The sequence below is a fragment of the Bubalus bubalis genome, chromosome X, assembly GCF_019923935.1.
Source record: "Bubalus bubalis isolate 160015118507 breed Murrah chromosome X, NDDB_SH_1, whole genome shotgun sequence".
In the NCBI taxonomy this organism is placed as follows: domain Eukaryota; kingdom Metazoa; phylum Chordata; class Mammalia; order Artiodactyla; family Bovidae; genus Bubalus; species Bubalus bubalis.
The window spans coordinates 38,984,167-38,994,578 of NC_059181.1; the positions used below are offsets into that span (position 1 = coordinate 38,984,167).

At 48.8% G+C, this 10,412-nt stretch overlaps 1 long non-coding RNA gene across 1 annotated transcript; it reads right to left on the reverse strand.

Annotated features, from left to right (window-relative positions):
- Window positions 1-640: 640 nt before the first annotated feature.
- Window positions 641-7,124, reverse strand: LOC123331893. Its single transcript, XR_006548698.2, has 3 exons — window positions 5,332-7,124; window positions 2,856-3,002; window positions 641-2,608 (listed from the first exon to the last, which is right to left on the reverse strand). It is a non-coding gene; the product is annotated as an uncharacterized LOC123331893 (long non-coding RNA).
- Between the last annotated feature and the right edge of the window lie 3,288 nt (window positions 7,125-10,412).

Genomic DNA, 10,412 nt, shown 5'->3' on the forward strand with positions numbered 1-10,412 from the left:
AGCTACAAGGTGCAAGTCCCTGTTGTAGACACTGGGACTGCAGTGGTGAACAAACCTGCTCCCTCAGGGCCTATACTCCAGTAAAGGGGCTGATGGTAAACAAACTAGCAAATATATGCCAAATGCCAAGGGGCCATAAGGGCTATGGAGAAAATAAAGCAGAGCGTGGGAGAGAAGGATAGAGATAAGACAGGCCTGAGATCTTAAGTTGAATGGTTGGGGAGGACTCCTCTGGTGGGGTAGCATTGGAGAAAGACCTGAAGGAAGCATGAGAATGAGCCATGTAGATATCTAAGGTAAAAGCATTCCAGGCAGAAGGAACAGCCAGTGCAAAGGTCCTGAGGCAGAGGCACAGCTGGTTTGTTCATAGCACCTAAGAATCCCAGTGTGGTCACGGCAGCACTGTGTACAATAGCCAGGACAGGGAAGCAACCTCAGTGTCCACCAACAGAGGAGTGGATAAAGAAGATGTGGTGCATATATATAATGGAATATTACTCAGCCATAAAAAAGAACAAAATAATGTCACTTGCAGCAACATGGATGGACCTAGAGATTGTTATACTAAGTGAAGTAAGTCAGAGAGAGAAAGACAAATATATGGTATCACTTATATGCATGTGATATAAAAATGGTACAATCTAAAAAATCTTTTTCAAAAATGGTACAAATAAACTTATCTACAAAACTGAAATATAGTCACAGATGTAAAAAACCAACATAGTTACCACGGAGCAAAGAGGGAGGGATAAACTGGGAAATTGGGAATGACATACACACACGACTGTATATCAAATAGATAACTAATAAGGACCTGCTGTATAGCATAGGGAACTCTAGTCAATAATCCATAATGACATATATAAGAAAAGAATCTAAAAGAGTGGTTATAGGTATATATGTATAACTGGTTCACTTTGTTGTACAGCAGAAACTAATACAACATTGTAAATCAGCTATACTCCAATTAAAAAAAAATTTTTTTTAAGGATCCCAGGGTGGTTGGAACAGAAAGGGTTGGGGGCGGGTGACAAGGAGGAAGTAAGGCCAAGGTGATCACAGGGGCTCACATCCCAGAGGGTCTTGCAGGGCATTGTAAGGACTCTGGCTCTTACTCTGAGAGAGATAGAGTATCGCAGCAGGGCTCTGATCAGAGGAGGGACATGTCTGACTTGGGCTGAGGGATCCTTCTTTCTGCTGTGTGGGAAACAGACTGTAGGGGTCACAGGGGAGCAGCAGGCAGCCCAGTAACAATTCAAGTGACAGATGATGGTGTCTCAGACCAGGCAGGTGGAAGCAGAAACGGGGAGAAGTGGTCAGACTTGGGCTGTTTTGAGCAAGATGTGGAGCCAAGAGGCAAGCATGCTTGTTCCAAGAATGGGGCTTAGAGTGCATTTACCCACTTTTGCCCTTTCCCCTGTTTTTCCTCCAATAGAAATATTGTGCTGGCAGGTCATTTTCGAGCTGCCTGGCATGGTAGGCACTTACTGACCCTGGAAGCCCACCTTGTCAGAAATTATGTACATGAGCGTCATCCACGAGGGGGAAGGTCTGCCCCCACCAAAGGGGTTTTCAGCAGTGAAGGGTGGTGGCAGAAGTTCCCCCTGGTACCCCCTCCTTGCTTATTCACAGCAAAGTTCCTGTGGGGTTCAGAGCCAGTTCTGGAGCAAACAGGCAGATCGGGAAATCCTTAAATCGAAGTCAGACATGTCCTTCCTCTGCTCAGTACCCTCTTGTGACCTCCTGGGTCAGAAGGTAGGGCCTAGGCCCCTCTTTTTGAACCTGCACAAGCCTCAGCGACTTGCCATAGCCCAGAGAATGGAGCAGAAGTGACATTGCATGACGTCCAAAGGCAGGTCAGAAAAGGCCACGTGGCTTCCACCCGGCTGTCAGAATGCTCACTCTGGGGGTTGCTAACTGCCATGAAGAAGTCAAACCACTCTGAGACTGTCATGCTGGAGGGTCCTCACAGAGGTGCCCCCATCCACAGGGTCAACTGAGCTCCAGGCTGACAGGCCAAGTCAACGCCAGCCCTGGGGGTGTGCCATCTTGAACGTCCAATATAGTCCAGCCTTCAGATGACTCCCAGCTGGCAGCTGAGTGTAACAGTATAAAAGACTCCAAGTGAGAACTTCTCAGCCAAGCCCTTCCTGATTTCCCAGCCCAGGAAACCATGAGCAAAGAAAAGCTGCAAAGTTTCGGGATGAATGGTTGCCCAATAGTAATAATTGAAACATCCTTGACTTAGGAGCCTCACCACCACAGATCTGTAGGTAGACTAGGACTGGTCACATGACACCCCCAACACATGTGTTCAGGGGTAGAGGCCACAAGGGCAGCATCCATTGGGGGCTCTTTTCCTCCAGCTTAATCCCCACTGAGCACCCAGGGTGATGGGCCTTTGGCATTCTGTACCCCAAGAGACAGTAGAGATTTCTTGGCTTTGCCCCTTCCTTCAGTCAACTCTTCTACAGGGGTGGTGGCATGGGAGGGGTGGATCCCAAGCCCCAGAGAACTTCCCCCATGGCTGAGCAGCGTCTGATGCAAAACAGAGAGTGGCGGGCCACAGAGTCCAACGAGGAAGAGATTTATGCCTCTTACTCTCCATCTGCAAAGCAAAACAAAAATAGCTGAAACGCCGGTTTTCTGCTTTATCGGCTCTGTGAATAAGCATATAAATTTCTATGACATTTCTGGAGGCTTGCTGAAGGGGAAAAAAGCCATCCCCCAGGACGTGGCCAGCAGCAGCGGCAACATATGGTTTGCTGAGAGCGGAGGCAGAGTGCGTTGTGTGTCTGTGAGCACTAAAAAAGGTGACTTTGCGGGTAATTTCAGACTCAAGGCAGTGTTTTCACCTTTTTAAAGTAGTTTTTTCCCATTTTTTCATTATCAAAAGTCTTGCTTAAGCTCAGGCAGTTGTCATGGCCAGTCAGTCCTCAGCTGGGAAGCTGGATTGTGCTGGGCCATAGGCTCCAGGTAGCCCAGGATACCATGTTCAGCCCCTGGAACAGGGAGAGAGCATCCCATGAAGAAGTTCACATAAGAGAAAGGAGGAGACAGTCTGCAGGACCCAAATAACTGAAGAACAGAGCAGGAGTCTGGCTTTTTGCCTCACTGCAGCGATTCCTTCCACTGGTGAGGACTCAGGCAGGAAGTTCTGCAAAGATGTCTCCAAAATCAGCCTGGCAGGGAGACAGGTCCCACTGCTCCTGCCAGGAGGCAGAAAGGGCACAGTTGCATGGAGTTAGGGAAGTCCAACAAACTGTTCAGCTCATTCCGTACTTAAATTCTACTATAAGATCGATTCTTATGGTTCAAGCCAAACAAGGGACGTGTCCCCTTTCAGGTTGTAATTATGCTTTTTACCTGATGTACATTAATATGTTGGTTTCCTACCAGTCATTTACACTTTAGTATACACGTCTCTATTCGTCTCTATTCAAAACTACCCTAAAAGTAAATTGCATGGAAAGGAGGGAGAAAGAGAACATGAAGACACTGAGTGGAGGGAGGGAGTTATGACAAAGGATAGGCAGAGAGGTTCAAGGAAGGAATAGAAAAGGAAAAGGTATCCTGCAGACACACCTAGCTTTTGTCATAATTTTATCTAGGACTCCATCATGCTGAAGGGAGAAAATGGCTAAAAATCCTCAGAAAAAAGAAGTAGGGCAAACAGAAGCAGTGTGTCAGGTGTAAAGAAACAGGCTGTCTTTTCTCCCTCTTTTCCAGGAGCACCAGCCAACAATCGGAGAGCAGGCTCCATCCTACTCCTGCCTGGATACCCACTGCAGTCGCCTAGACCCCGCGTTCAGGATATTTGCAGGACAAAGTGAACACATTTGCAGAATAAAATGAAAACTTCTTACCTTGTGATGGGCACACGATGCCCATCACAACTTGGATTTGACCTTTTTTCCAGTCTTAATCCTACAGCCTCTCCTCACCTTCCCAGCTTTATGCATGTGCTCTGATCCCCACTTCCCTTCTCCCAATTCCCTGTCTATTTTGATATTTCCCCCATCTCTCTCTTTCCTGTCCCTGGACTTCTGCTCTCCCTGGACTTCCCTTCCCATCCTTGATGCCTGTCAAATTCCTACTCTTCTCCCAAAACCCAGATCGAATCACACCTCCTCAAAGTTTTCCCAGATCTTCCCACAGACTTTCTTCCTCCACTTTCATCATTCCTTAGCAAGCTATTTGAAGGTCTCTTGTCATACTTTGCCTGAGTCATAGTTTGGCTCCCCCCAAAAGCAGAGCCTGAGTCAGGATTTGGATGTAGGTCCTTTATTTGAGAGATCGTCCCAGGGATTACAATGAGGGAGCAGGGAGAGTGAGATCAAAGAGAGAAGGAGGCCAATAAGAGATGACTCCTTACAATGGTTCATTATGTGTGCCAACTTGGCTGAGCCAACGGGTACCCAGATATTCGATCAAATATTAGTCTGGGTGTATCTGTGAGGGTGTTTCTGGATGAGGTTAACATTTGAACCTGTAGGCTGAGTAAAGCAGTGGGCCTTTGGGTGGGTCTCATCCAATCAATTGAAGGGCTGATGGACCAAAAAGGCTGAGTAAGAGGAAAGTCCCCCTGCCTGTTTGAGCCGCGACATTGGTCTCTTCCTACTTTTGAGCTTGGATTGAAACATCTGCTCTTACCATGCTGCCAACTTGCTAGTTCTCAGGCTGGAACTCACACTCTGAACTCTCCTGAGTCTGGCTTGCCGACTGAAGATCTTGGAACTTCTCAGCCTATATAATCACGTAAGCCAATTTCTTATAGTAAATCTACCTTTATATTGAGAGAGCTGTCCTATTGGTTCTGTTTGTCTGGAGAACTCTGACTAATACACCCCTGAAGGCAACTGGGGCTCAGTTTCCCTGGAGAGCCTCTAGGAAAATAAATGACACAGACCTCAGAATCAGCCCCTGCAGGTGGATAGTTCCAGACACTCCAAGGACTTCCTATCTTAGACATTCATCTCTCTGCCTCCAAGTTTTCTCTGGTGGCGGAAGTGTGCTCAGGCCACACGCAGACAGCCCGGAAATGCTGAGAGGCCATACCCAAGGAACAACCCTCAACCAATGGGATAGGGCGGAAGTTGGGACAGAGGAACTGCAGCTTCCTTGCCCCTCTGTGGAGGGCAACCTGGGGCACGTTCCTCACAGTTCTCCCAAAGGTACCAGCCACCCTGAGCCCGTCACCCACCAGCCCCTCAGCACACCTGCACTAGCTTGCGTCTCTTCGCTGCCTCGTTTCCACACGCCCTCACTGTGAACCCTGGGATCTCTTTGTCTCACGGTCTGTTCTGAGAGAACACAGACTGGGCTACTCACCGTGTGCGACACACTGTGCTCAGAGCTGGAGATTCGGAGCAGAGTAAGCCCTGGCAAGGTGCCCCAAGTCACGGAATGATGGTCCCAACCATCGAGGAATCTGCAAAGGCGGCTCCCTCGGAAACATGGCGCTCCTTCTGGCAGTGGGTATCGGTGCTATGAACTCCGGGGCTGTGCTAGAGAGCCGACATATCACTCAACTATTTTCTGAAAACTTCTTCCAGGGCCATTAACCGGCCAAGCAAAAAAGTCAAGGTCATCCAGCTGTGGTAATTAATCACACCTCATTGTGGATCCTGGAAATGGTTTGCTCATTCCTTGATCCCATAAATTTCTCCTGGGAACAAGCCAGGCAGACCCAGATTCCAAGATCTGCCATCACTGAAGCCACATGGAAGAGCATGGCACAGGCCCCAAAGGCATGTCCTCGAGTTGTTTAGTCACTCACTCATGTCCGACTCTGTGACACTATAGCCTGTCAGGCTCCTCTGTCTATGGGATTCTCCAGGCACGAATACTGGAGTGGGTTGCCATTTCCTTCTCCAGGGGATCTTCCCAACCCAGGGATCAAATCCATGCCTCCTTCATTCCCGGTGGATTCTCTACCACTGAGTCACTAGGGAAGCCCTCCAATTAGCTTGCCCTGGGCTAAATGCAACTACCACGCGGTGAGAGCCAATTCTCCCATCCATCCTTGCCCTTCTGTTCCTTCTCCTGCAGCCTCATCCTCCAAAGGGCTCCAGGTGACTCCAGGGAACTGTTACCTTCTGAGCCCCTTCACGTGAGAGGCAGGAAGAAGCTGTAAGGGGAGGCCCAGAATCTCCTCCCGGCTTCCTCCCAGCACCGTGATGGGTGCCGTCCTGCACTATTTGGACCACTTGACTTTCTTCTTGTAGAATCCCCAGCTTCTCACTTTTTGTTTAATTCATCAGGAGCCGGTGGCAGGAGAAAGGCTCCCAGAAGATCAAACGAAGAGGGAAGGGCTCCCTGGAAGGAGCATCAGGCCTCTATGGGACAGAAACATGTTTTTAATCCAGAAAAGAAAAATCCTGCATTTTAGGCAGTGGTTAAAGACAAGATATTCTGTGTCTCCCAGGATTGGGGAGGAGGAAAGAGAGGAGTTATTTATTTTTTGAAATGCCACCCGGTGCAGAAGGGGGCATTCACACTCTGAAATTGGACAGCAAGGTCGGAGGAGCCCCTGAGGCAGACAGCCCTGTCTTGGAAATTCACGTCTTCTCCCTGGTGAGTAGGGAGGAGGAGAAAGGGGTGGAGAAGGTTCTTATGTAACAGCACAGATGTAAGATGCACTTCTGGGACTGACTGCCCAGTGCTCAAAGCTACTGGTTCCTCCATGAAAAGGGAAGGGTCTTCCATGGGAGCCTTTCTGGGCCCTCCAGCAGCATCTCCTGTGAGCAGGCACGCGGTCCGCCTTTGGATGGACACTCCTGCTGCCCTCAGGTGTATCTCCCTCACAGATATGTGCAAGTGGTCCCCTTAGCCTCTAACAGAAGCCCTGGCCATAGTTTGGGTTTTCCCAGAAGACTCAGGGACAAGGACTCTGGTGCAAGTCATTCATTAGGGAGGGGACCCCAGGAGTTATCATAGCCGAGGGAAGACAGCAAGTCCAGGTTGTGCTCTGAACAGGTCACTGCTGTGGACAGCTGGGTTTATCCCCTGGAGGCAGTAGAGAACACACATCAGGGTGTCCCACCTGAGGAAAGGAAACTGGGAGTGAGGGCATGGCTCATCAATTCCCACCTGGTCCAAGTGGAGCCCTGTTCCCAAGGGCCATGTGCTCCATAGAACTTTGAGACCACCCAGCCAGGACTCAAGCACATTTCTAAGTGGAGAGAGTGCTTTCAGGTAGAAACATCTAGGCTTATAAGGGATGTGTGCAAAGGGGTTACCCGCAAAGACCAAGAACACCAATGCAGCCCTCCTAACTGAATCCCTCTTAGAGATGCATCTGGACCCTACCCAGGTTGGGTGCCTGCTGCCTGTGACTCACCCACCTCTGATCTGCACCACCACCAGCCCCCACCTGGGTAGGAATAGTGACACATGTGGGATTTTAGTCCACAGCTCCCGGATCACTGCTGGGGTCAAGTATCAGCATCACCAGGTTCTCCATGTGGAGCACTTACGTCATTCTTTCTAGGCTCTTGGCTAATGCTCTTCCCCCATTGCCCTGTCCAGATATTTTTACCTTCTTTTTTTGGTGGGGGCTCCCAGCAAGAGACCAAAGAAATCTGCCCATGGAACACCCAGTGTACCCTCTTTTCCCGTTTTACATTCTCCTCTGGTTTTTGAAGTCCTTTAACTGGTTCTTTGATATTTCCTTTGAAGATATCTGCATTTTGGTCTCACACTGAAATTTCTTAGCTATTGTCTTTGGTGCCACAGGTGAAATGTACAATTTAATGTTCTAACCGGGCAGCTCAGCTCTGGAGGCAGAAGGGTGCTGCCTACCCCCCGTCTCCATCTCACACTGGGCTCTGGGAAAGGGGAGGGAACGTGCCCTCCTCCCCACCCCTGGGTACCAGAGCCACTTGCTGGTGCCCCTCCTTGGGAGAATCAAACCTTTCAGGAGAACAGCTTCTCTCCCATCAACCTCAGTCCAAGCTCAAAGGGGCCAACATCAAAGACTGTGGTGGATTGAATTGTGCCCCAACCCCCATAAAAGATGTGTACACTCAGAACCTGTGAATGTGATCTTATTTGGGAAAAAAAGGTCTTTACAGACCTAATCAAGTTAAGGATCGCAAGATGAGATCATCCTGGATAAGGGTGGCCCCTAAATCCAATGACATGTGTCCTTAGGAAAGAAGGGCACAAGGACATATCGTACAGCACAGGAAATTATAGCCATAATCTTGTATTAAGTTTTAATGGAGTGTAATCTGTAAAAATACTGAATCACAGTTCGGTACCCCTAAAACTACTGTAATACTGTAAATCAACTATACTTCAAGGAAAAGAGAGTGAAGAGAAGGCGAGACAACACAGAGGACAAGGTGATATGAAAAAGGAGGCAGTTGAAGTGATGTGTCTAAAGCCAAGGAAAACTTTGGCTTTTTGTCTAAAGCAAAAAAAAAAAAAAAAAAAAAAGATTGTCAACAGCCACCAGGAGCTTGAAGAGAGGCCTGGAATAGATTCTCCCTCAGAGCCTCCAGAAGAAACCAATCCTCCCAAAATGTGAATTTCAGACTTCCAGCCCCCAGACCCGTGAGAGAATACATTTCTGTTGTTTCAAACAACCTCGTTTGTGACGTGCTGCTGTAGCGGCCCTGGCAAGCGAATACAGGTGCAAATACTCACCCAGTATGATGGTTTGATGAGACAATAAAATTAAGGGGCCAGCTGGCCCAAGGCGACCACCAAAAGGCAAGGTGGTCAATGGAAGAAGATGTGAATCCCTGAGGTGGGCTCCCTTGAAGGTCAGGAGTTTGTGGGCCCATTGGTCAGCTTTCCCACTCATGAGGACCAGCTTTTGATGCAGGTAGCCCTGCTTTCGAATCTGGAGTGAACCAAGCCCCAGCTGTGGGACTCAGCTCAAGATTCTGTGTGGACCTTCCTAATCTGAGAAATGGGAACGCATTCCACTTCCCAGGGTTGGGAGGATTAAATGTAGCTAACACAGGTCTTGGGCCATAGGAAACCCTCTCTGTTAGCTGCCTTAGATTGTTTCTCCTAGAACTCTAGAGGAGATTGTGTTTCCTTGCCCTTTCCAGCTTCTAGAGACTGACCATATTTCTTGGCTTGTGACCCTGAATTATTCTGATCAACTCTTGTCACATCTCCTCCTCTGCTTCTTTCATGACATCCCATTTTCTGACTCTGACCCTCCTGCCTCCCTCTTATAAGGACCCACCTGGATAAGCCAGGATAATCCTCCCCATCACAAGATCCTTAACTTAATCACATCTGGAAATTCCCTCTTACCATGGTGGTGGTAGAATTTAATCCCTAGTTGTGTCCAACTCTTTGCAACCCCATGGACTGTAGGCCTCCAGGTTCCTCTCTCCATGGGATTTCTCAGGCAAGAATACTAGAATGGGTAGCCATTTCCCTCTCCAGGGGATCTTCCCGACCCAGGGATCAAACTTGAGTCTCCTGCTTGGCAGACAGATTCTTTACCATCTGAGCCATCTGGGAAGCCCCCCACTTCTTACCAAAAGGTATGGTAATCACAGATTCTCAGGATTAGGATGTGGGCATCTTTGGGAGCCTTCACTCAACCCACTATACGGGGACTTTCTAGAGCTGCCTTCTGGGACCAGTGTACAGACAAGCTCTCAGGTACAGACAAGCAGATAACACTGAAAGGTTCAAGGAATATGAGCAGGGCGCTGACACTGAGAAATGTAACTGTCATTAACAGTAAACAGCAGAACAGCAAAGATGCACAAGCAAAACCACTGAGTGGGCAGAGGTTGAGCAGGTGGCTATGGCAGCCTCAGAATTCCTTAGTCTGAAGGTGCTGAAGAGAAAACCAGTGGCCTGAACAATCAAAAAGGCCAAACTCACACATAAGTATCTTGGATCCTCCCAAGATTGTGTGCTGGGGAGGGTACCTACAATCTTCCCATCATAGAGATGAAGAAACTGAGGTCCAGTGACTTACTCCAGGTCACACAGTGGCTCTCGCTGCCCTACCTAGCTACAGCATGGCTGGAACAATCTGGAATGAGCCAGGCCTGTAGCCACACCTAAGGAGATGCCAGCCCCTGGGGTGATTCAGCCCCTGGTGGGATCCCATGATGTCACATCGTCTTCTACCTCTGAGCCTTTGAGGGTCTGGCTGAGCTTCTGGAGTCAAGAGAAACCCAGCAGGACTGCTGATGAATGTGATTGCTTTACCAGCAGTTTTGAAACATACTATGGTTGAGCATTGTTTAGAATCGATCTCTGGTAATTTGCCTCCCACATGCATACATTCGAGATCAGATGCCAAATTCTGTGGATGATACTTCCCCAGTCTCTCTCTCCCCCATCTGTCGCCTCTTCTTCCTCCTCACTGTCCCAGCTCAGACCCCCAGCGCTTCCCACCTGGACCATAGCCAAAGCCTTCTTGTGTG